Here is an 8,926-nt window from a genome sequence, read left to right as displayed (position 1 = left end):
CTGTCACAGAGACCCAGACTGGAACCTACTGCAGCCGCTGCCCGAGCGGAAACGCCACTGACCGCACGGGGATTCCCAGCGCCGGCGCCAGGGGCACCCAGACACGCCCCCTCCCGCTGCGCCATTGGCTTCCTCGCCCACCGCCCCGTACCCATTGGCCAGTTCGCCGCCAATCAGCGGAAGCTGCCGGGCCTCCTGGAGAAGAGGCTGTGCTCTGGGGCTCCGGATCCTCAGAGAGCCTCGGCTAGGTAGGGGAGCGGAGCTCTGGTTGGAGGGAGGCCGGGTCGGTTGGGGGGCTAGGGGTGGCTGGGGTGGCTGAGGCGGACCTTTTGGTAGTTCGGCATCCCTTTCTCCCGTGAGGAACTGGGAGCATAACATTTGTTAAGCTGACGGGAAAGGGGAGGTCGGACTCAGTGGGGAGGGCGGCCCGCCCTGCCGCAACCGGAGGGGGAGGGCGAAGGGTGCGCGAAAAGCACGGAACCGGACGGAGCCTTTGCACTCGTAAAGGGAGGAGTGCTTCCGGTTTACGTCTTGCCGCTGATTGGCCTCTTCTCCTCCCGCCGTGTGAAAACACAAATGGCGTATTTTGGTTGGAGTAAGCCATCTGTCAATTACGGCAGCGGGAGAGCGCAGCCGCCTGGGGACTTTCGCATTGCCCCCTGGGCGGGGTGAAGGAGAGCTGGATGTGCGGGCGCGGTCGGCTCCCCGCGGGAGTTGGCCGGGGCTTTTGGTGGTGGTGGTGGGTGGAGGGGTGTCGTTTAGAGAAAGTAACTCCCGCGCGCGCGCGCTTTCTCACCCTCTCCTTTATGGGTGGGGGGTGTCGGTTTACCCGCCGATTGCTCGATCTCGGCATTTGATTGGCTGCTGAAACTCGAGGAACGGTCCGTTGCTATTGGCTCAGATTCCAAATGAGTGAAACCACTACGCGGTGGAGAGGGGGGTGCCCAGGGTGGCGTGGAGGCGGTCATTGGTTTAGTCCTGGAGGCCCAGCGCCGCAGTGTCTGGCCCAACGCCCCTGCGCAACGTGGCAGGAAGCGCGCGCTGGGGGCGGGGGTAGGCTGCCAGTCGAGGCTTCTGGGGGCGGCGACCAGGGCTCAGCCCGGGGCGCCCGCTTCCTGAAGGACAAGACGAGTCCCATATGCTACTAGCACTGTGGAGGTGGGGAGGGTGTAGGGTCGGCCTGGCTGGTTCGTGAGTGGGAAGCATAGGTGCTCAAAAGTAGGCTGGGGCAGCAATCCTAAGGGAGCTGCAGTAGAGGTGGGGAGAAGGCCGCACCCTTCTCAGTAGGGGAGGGGAGTGCTGCAATACCTTTAAGGGAGTTCTCTGCTGCTTCCTGTCTCTTAAGGACCGCCCCTGGCCTAGAAGGAGCCCTCCCTTTTTATGAGCTCATCGACTCCATGTCGCGCTGCACCTTCTGGATTGTGGGTGTGATTCTTTTACTCAGATTGAGCTAGCAAAAATTCCAACAGAGGTGTTCTGAGCAGGTTCTCAATGAAAGGTTAGCATGAACCACTCTTAGACAAACGAGAGGGAGCCTAAGAGAACTGGGAATAAGAGAGCCGGGGAAGGGGCCTTCAGTATTTAAAATCTTGTCTAGGTGTGCAATTTGTTTTTAAGTATTTGGTGAAAGTTTACACAGTACGTTAGGTTTCCGTTGATGCTTTCTACACAAGTTGTTCAGTGCCAGTAGTTCGAGTTATCAGTGTGCCAGCATTCTCTTGTGTTGTTTACTTTGTAGTACTAGTTTCCCTTGTTCTCTTATAATCTTTGCGTTTGAGAAATTGTTGACTTGCTGGTCTCATGCCGATCTTTTGTTAAGTAGACCATTGATCTTATGGGTAATATACTCTTTTGTATGCAGTTCTGCTATTTGGCTAATAGATGATCCCAGATAGGTTTGGTTCTAGTATTAAAGGACTCTGCGATAATCAAAGACAACCTCTTACTGTTCCACTTGTGAATATTTTTTAATCATTTTATTGGGGCTCATCGCAATCCATATATACACCCATTGTATGCCAAGCACATTTGTACATTTGTTGCCCTCATCCTCAAAACATTTGCCTTCTACTTAACCCCTTGGTATCAGCTCTTCATTTTTTATACTTATTTTTGAAAATAAGAATTCGTATTTTCCACGTTTTTCTCCCTTTTGACTTGGGATCCCAGTACTTCCTCAACTGGTAGGTTGGACACCATCGTAGTTCTTCGTAGTCTCAGGTTAGATGAGGTTGGAATTGTTCCATATGACTTAGCCTTTAAAACCCAGAAAACCCATGATGAAAGGTGTTTGGTTATGTCTGGGGAGTATCAGAATTACATGTAACCGGAGACACTTATCTGTCCCCACCTATGTATGCATTTGCCTACCCATATACCCGTTCTCCTGCACTCATCCATATGTGCTTGAGTGCTGCTTATTGCTTTGGTTGTGCTGTTTTCATTACATCCACAGTGCCTACTTGTATAAAAAGCCTACTTTGCCCACTCTGTCTCTTGTGACCACTAATGAGCACGAATCTCTATTGTCTTGTGAAAGAGAAATCATGCAATATTTGCCCTTTCTGGCTTGATTTAGCATTATATTTGTTAGGTCCATCCATGTTGCCTGTTTTACAGACTTACATTGTTCTTTATAGTTGCATATTATGCTATTGAATGCATGTACCACATCCCCCCCACCCCATTCTACCGTTGATGGGCTTTTTTGGTTGTTCTCCTTCATTTGCTTTTGTGAATAAAGTGCAGTGAACACAGGTGTAGCTAGGCCTGTGTGTGTCATTTGCAGGACTTGGAGTATACCAAGTTGCTCTGGTCATGTGGTTAAGTGCTCAGCTGCTAACTGATTTGGCTTTTTAAACCCACCAGCTTATCTTTAAGAGAGAAAGATAGTACTATGCTTTTGCAAATGAACGTAGAACTTTAAGTTCTGCTCTGTTACAGGGTTGCTGTGCGTATTAGGATACATACTTAGGCGTGGGATTGCTGGATCATAAGGTAGTTCTAGTTGTATTTTCTTATCAGTGCCCTTTCTGTTAAGCTAGTCTCATTGTCCTTTCAATTTGCATCTAATAAAGAATGATCTTGACCATATCTTCATAGCTACTTGGATCCCCTTTGTGAAGGTTTTGTTTGGGAAAGTCCTTTGCCCATTTTGGGATGGGCTTGTCTTTTTGAGTGACTGCAGTGTTTTGTTTTTTTTAATGGATTTTAGAGATTAGACCCTTAACAGGTAAATCATTTTTTACAAAAGGTATGATCCCTTAGATTTCTTCCTTTGTGTCTTCCAGGAATTTTAAGGTATTAGAGCTAACATTTAGGTCTGTAATTCTTAGTTAGTTTTTGTGTGAATTGTGAGGGATGGTGATGTTTCATTTTTCTGGAAGTAGATTTTCTGTTTTACCAGGCATCATTTATTATACACTGGTAGACTCTGTCAAAAACAGTTATCCATAGATAACTGGGTCTAATTCTAGCTTCTTAATTCTGTTCTGACCTATGTGTCTATGACTGAACTAATATCAAGCTGTTTTGATTACATTGTTTTGATATTGGATCTTATGAAACCTATTTTGTTTGCTTTGAGTATTCAGGTTTTTTCCACCATATGAAGTTGGTCAGTAAGTTTTCCCATTTCAATAAGGAATTGTTGGGATGTGTTGATTGCATTGAGTCTTTCTTTAGATTGCTTAGTTAGGATTGACATTTTCCTGTGTCAAGTCTTCCAATTCATGAGACCAGTATGTCTTACCAATTTTAGTCTCAAACTCACTGCTGTCAAGCTGGTACCTATTCATAGTATCTTTCTTAGGACCGACTAGAACTTTCCCAGACTGCAAAACTTTGTGGGAATGGAAAGCCTCATGTTTCTCCGGAAGAGTGGCTGGTGGTTTTGAACTGTTTGGAAATGAGTTAATGGCAAGCTGTTCAACCTGTGGTTAGCAGCCCAACTTGTAACCACTATGCGGCCAGGGTCCCATAAAGATCTAGATGTGAAAAGAAAAAAAAAAAGATCTAGAAATGTCTGTACTCTGTGCTCTCCACATTTCTTTGTTAATGCTCTGGCTAAGGACTTCCAGTACAATGTTGAATAAGAATGGCAACAATGTACATTCTTATCTTGTTCCTAATTCTCAGAGGGATGGCTCACTGCCTTTTTCAATTGAGTAAAGTGTTGACCGTTGATTTTACATATATGCCCTTAACTATGTCACAAATTTCCCTTTCTGGTTTTACTGTATGTTTCTTTATTAGATTTTATCATGCTTTTTCTGCATCAGGTGATAGGGTTATTTTCATTTGTATAGTCTTTTTCCCCCATTTGTATAGTTAGTCTGTGTGCTGGATTATTATATTTGTTGATTTTCTAATGTTGAACCACCCTTGCAATCCTCATAAATTTCACTTGGGGTGTGTGTATCAGTAGAGGAGTGTTGCTTTTGTTTTTTGGTGTGATTTTTTTGGGGGGAGGTGGGGTGGTTGTGAAGTCTGTTAGAATTTTGTTGAAAAAATTAGTACCTATGCTTGGCCAGTGATTTTCTTTTTTAAGGATGTTGGACATTGATTCTCTTTTTTAGTTTTGCCTTTTCCTTGTTTTTAGGTATTGGCTGTTCTCACTTAAAAGCTAATGGAATAATAGAAAGGGTTTGATACAGTTTTCCTCCTGTATTTTTAAAAAAAATCAGTGTCATTTTCAACAGAAAAGTTGGTGAAGCGTGATGTTGGACAGTGCAAGATATGACAAAATAATTTATAAATTATCGAGGGTTCATGAGGTAGGGGGGAGTGGGGAAGGAGCGAGGGAAAATGAGTAGCTGATGCCAAGGGCTTAAGTGAAGAGCAAATGTTTTGAGAATGTTGAGGGCAACAAATGTACAAATGTGCTTTACACAATTGATGTATGTATGGATTGTGATAAGAGTTGTATGAGCCCCCAATAAAGTGATTTAAAAAAAATTAATGTCATTTTATTGGGGGGCTCTAACAGCTCTTGTAATAAGCCATATATAAGTTGTATCAGACTCATTTGTTCATGTTGCCATCATTTTCGAAATATTTCCTTTCTACTTGAGCCCTTGGAAGTAGCTCCTCCTTTTTCCCCTCCCTTCCACACCCTCCCACACATGGACCTCTGATAAATTATAAATTGTTAATATTTTCTTATTTTACACCGTCCACTGTCTCCCTTCTCCAACGTTTCATTCCCCTGGGGGGGTGGGCTATACATCCATCATTGTAGACGATTCCCCATTTTTCCTCTTGTATTTTTGAAAGAGCTTGAGTAGAGTTAATGTCACCTCTTATCTGAATGTGCAGTAGAATCCCTAGTGTTGTTCTCAGGTCTTGGACTTTTTGTGTTGGTGGTAAATTTTGAAGCCATCTTCTGTATCATCTTTGGTAATGTATCTTTAAATTTCTTTCTGTCTGTCTTTGTGTTAGTTTGGGTCGGTAGTGTGTTTCAGGGGATTTGTCCATTTCATTTATGTTCTCATATGGTTAGAGTATTTCTCATAGTATTTAGTTAGAATCTTTGTTGAGCCAGTTGTAATGATGCTAATGTAATTTCTTTATTTGGTTACTGTTTGGGCCAGGGCTGGTCTGTGCAGCCCCTTCCCCCAGCATTCCAAGAAGCGGGTATGCAGAAAAACAAGCTGATTTCTCACAGACCACATCCTGACTCAGACCCTGCAGCTGCAGCGCTAGAGACCCTGCTCCCCTTCCTCTTATCAGCACGTACTTCCTTGACTCAAGCCCTATACATGTCCCACCGCCTCACTGCCAGGCGCGACTTCCCTGACCTAGCTCATTGGGTCTTGGAATCCAGATTGCCCAGGAGTTCTTTCCATGCCTTAATAAAACCGTGATTAACTTCACATTCCCGTCTGAATTCTATTTCGTTCTGCGCCTCCGTTTTTACCTCTCATCTTGATGCCAAAACATGAGAGTGGTAGGAAAAGCGCCGTGCTGCCCCAACTTCCCTCTGGTCAGAGCGCTGCCCTGTCCTCTGCTTCCCCAACCTCTGGCGCCTGTCTGAACGAGCGACTGATGGTTAGAGTGTGTGTGTGTGTGTGTGTGTTCGTTCCGTCTTATCATTCCGGACACCAAGGACCAGTAAACTCATGGAAACATAGAGTCCCCTAAAGGGCTGCCACGGCAGGGATTTATTCTGCCGCACTAGTACTAAGAGGAGCTGGAAATAATTGCCTTTTCCCGAAAGGGGGGTGTGTGTGTTCTAAGATAAGGACAGTTTGTCATCTCCATCCTTTTCTTTGTGTCTATCTTCTCTCATGTGGCCTCCAGCCTTTTGTCTCTGTGTTTACTACCTAGGATTCCTGCCATTAACAGGACTCCTAGCACTGGGCTTAGCGGTCACTGTACCTTTTGACTGGACTAGAACACAGAGTGTGTCTGAGCTTTTTCTACTTTGTGTGTTTTGTGTTTGCAGCTCTGCAGGGCCTGCCCCCAGAACTACTCTAAAATCAACTTCCTCTTTTTTCATCCTCAACAAAAGCCTCTGCCCTCCATTTTTACTGTCCACAAGCCAAGCCACTCCCTCTCCTTAGCCACCCCGTGCTGTCTCACTGATTCAAGGTCCCTGTCTGCTGGATAAAGCCACAGGCCTGCGCCAGGGAACCTCCCTGTTCCCAGAGAGTCCAGGACTTTCTGGGTCCCCAATTCTGATCGGAAGGCCTCTCAGGGTTACGGGCTACCTCCTGACTGATGGGTGTGGATGGGGACTTGGGTACACCCTTCTCTGCCCATACCTCCTGCAGTTTAAGACATCAGGGAAGCACCCTGTCTAATTCCCCTAAGAACAGTCCTTTGGGGTTCTTACTGGCCGACCTCACCAAGCTGGGTCTGGCTCTGGACATTCGCCCTAAGTATCTAGTCTTTTTCTGTAACCAAGTGTGGCCACAATACCAATTAGACAACAGGTAACGCTGGCCAGAAAATGATACTTAAAATTTCTATTTTCTCTGCAACCTTGACAATTTCTGTAACCAGACTTAAAAATGGCCTGAGGTTCTGTATGTTCAGGCTTATTTTCCTCTGATCTCGTCTCTCCTAATGTGCCTCCTGTCACCCATCCCAGGTTCTATTTGCCCAATCACCCGCTGCGACTCCTACCAAACTCCAGTTATATATTACTGCCACAAGCTGATCTCACCCCTTCTAACTCCCTGGAAACGTCCTTCCCGCCTACCTGTCTTCCACCCTACTCCATTCACCTTCTTATCTTGTCCCCAGTTTCCCATCTCACACACCGTAAAGGTCTAAAAACGTATCATTCAATGCTTCCTAACTAGCATATTGTGCCTGCTCACTCGCCTTGCAACACTCCTCTTATCAATGAAGCCGTAGTCCCTAACCTCTACACTCTTTTGTCCCATATTCCTCCTAGTAAGACCCATTCTTCTATACTTGATTTAAAAGATGCCTCTTTACAATCTCGCTAGACCCCCACTTGTCAGTTTCTTTTTGCCTTCACTTGGGAAGACTAAGACACTGAAACTGCCTCCCAGTACACGTGGGGGATCCTTTTCCGGGCTACTGCGACTCGTCCCACTTGTTTGGCTTGGCGCTATCTGCCGACCTTTAACACTGCCCCCTCTTGCTGTCCACTTTGCTAGAGTATGTAATCTGCTGCTGTGTAGCCCGCCCAAAACCTGTTCGTTAAAACACACAGCCCAACTCAAACTTTTTAGCTCCTAATGGCTATCGAGTCACAAGCCAAAGCCCAATCTCTCACACAGCTGTTACCTGCTTAGTTCTACACCTCACTCCCACCACCAAGAAACTTATAACAGACTGACACTGGAGCTCCAAGCTCCAGAAACTGCCGATCAGATACTTTCCTTACTGGGTTTTGTAGGATTTTTTAGACACTGGATTCCTAATTTTTCCTAATTAACTAAGCCCCTTTACGAAGCCACTAAAGCCACTCCTGTTGGCCCTCTAGACTCTTCCCAAGTTAGTCAAGACCGCTTTTAACAAGCTCCAACAAACTCTCCCATCAGTCTCTGCCTTTACATCTAACCCTAATAAACCCTTTTTGCTTTTCACAGACGAGAAGCAGGGTATAGCAGTTGGGGACCTAACCCAGCCCTTGGGGCCCACCCACTCCCAGTAGCCTATCTGTCCAAACAGCTAGATATGACAGGGGCTGGCAACTGTGCCTCTGGGCCCTGGCAGTAGCCGCTACCCTTACTAAAGAAGCCCTAAACAAACACTAGGAAAACCTATCCAAATGTTATCTACCCACAGGCTTTAGGACCTCCTCTTATATTGAGTCCTGTCTCTGCTGTCTCCAAGCAGCTTACAAGAAATCCACCCAATGTTTATCAAATACCCTACTCCAGGGTCCCTCCTTAAACCCAGAAACTCCAACCTCAACTCCCAGACTCACCAGGACCCGATAGTCACTCCTGCTCACAAACAATTGAGGAACTAGCAATACCCCAACATAAACTTTTAGATCAACCCTATCGTAATCCAGATCTAACTTTGTTTGTTAATGGCAGTTCTGTTGTGGATATCCAGGGACAGCGACAAGCCACCTATGCTGTGTTTCACTAAACCAGGTTTGGGAAGCTGCACCTCTCCCAGTTGGGACCATTTCTCAAAAGGCACAACTCATTCCTCTCACTCGAGCTCCCCACTTAGCTAAAAGAAAAACAGTTAATATACATACTGACTCAAAGTACAGTGAACCCTCGCCACTTCGCGCTTCGACTTCCGCGGCTTCACTCTATCGCGGTTTTTGCGTAACCGCATGCTCTGTCATTACTGCCACTGATTGGCTCATACTGTACATGCTTGATGCCATAAATAATATAATAAATGATAATTGTAACGTCCAAAATGTTTTACTGTATTTTCCCTTTTTCGTTTAATAAATTGGGTAATACGAGTGTAATGGTGACTA

The 8,926-nt window shown here is 45.7% G+C and overlaps 1 long non-coding RNA gene across 1 annotated transcript in view; it reads left to right on the top strand.

The window, feature by feature from the left end:
- The first annotated feature begins 202 nt into the window (after positions 1-202).
- Positions 203-8,926, top strand: part of LOC123521650 — a 23,737-nt gene continuing 15,013 nt past the window's right edge. The window contains exon 1 of the long non-coding RNA XR_006680039.1: positions 203-248. This is a non-coding gene — a long non-coding RNA (uncharacterized LOC123521650). The remainder of the gene's footprint in view (positions 249-8,926) is intronic.

This window comes from Echinops telfairi, unplaced genomic scaffold (assembly GCF_000313985.2).
Source record: "Echinops telfairi isolate 266 unplaced genomic scaffold, ASM31398v2 ScPeMD7_31;HRSCAF=116, whole genome shotgun sequence".
Lineage (NCBI taxonomy): Eukaryota > Metazoa > Chordata > Mammalia > Afrosoricida > Tenrecidae > Echinops > Echinops telfairi.
The sequence above is the reverse complement of the archived record's forward strand: the minus strand, read 5'-3'. Positions and strand labels throughout refer to the sequence as shown.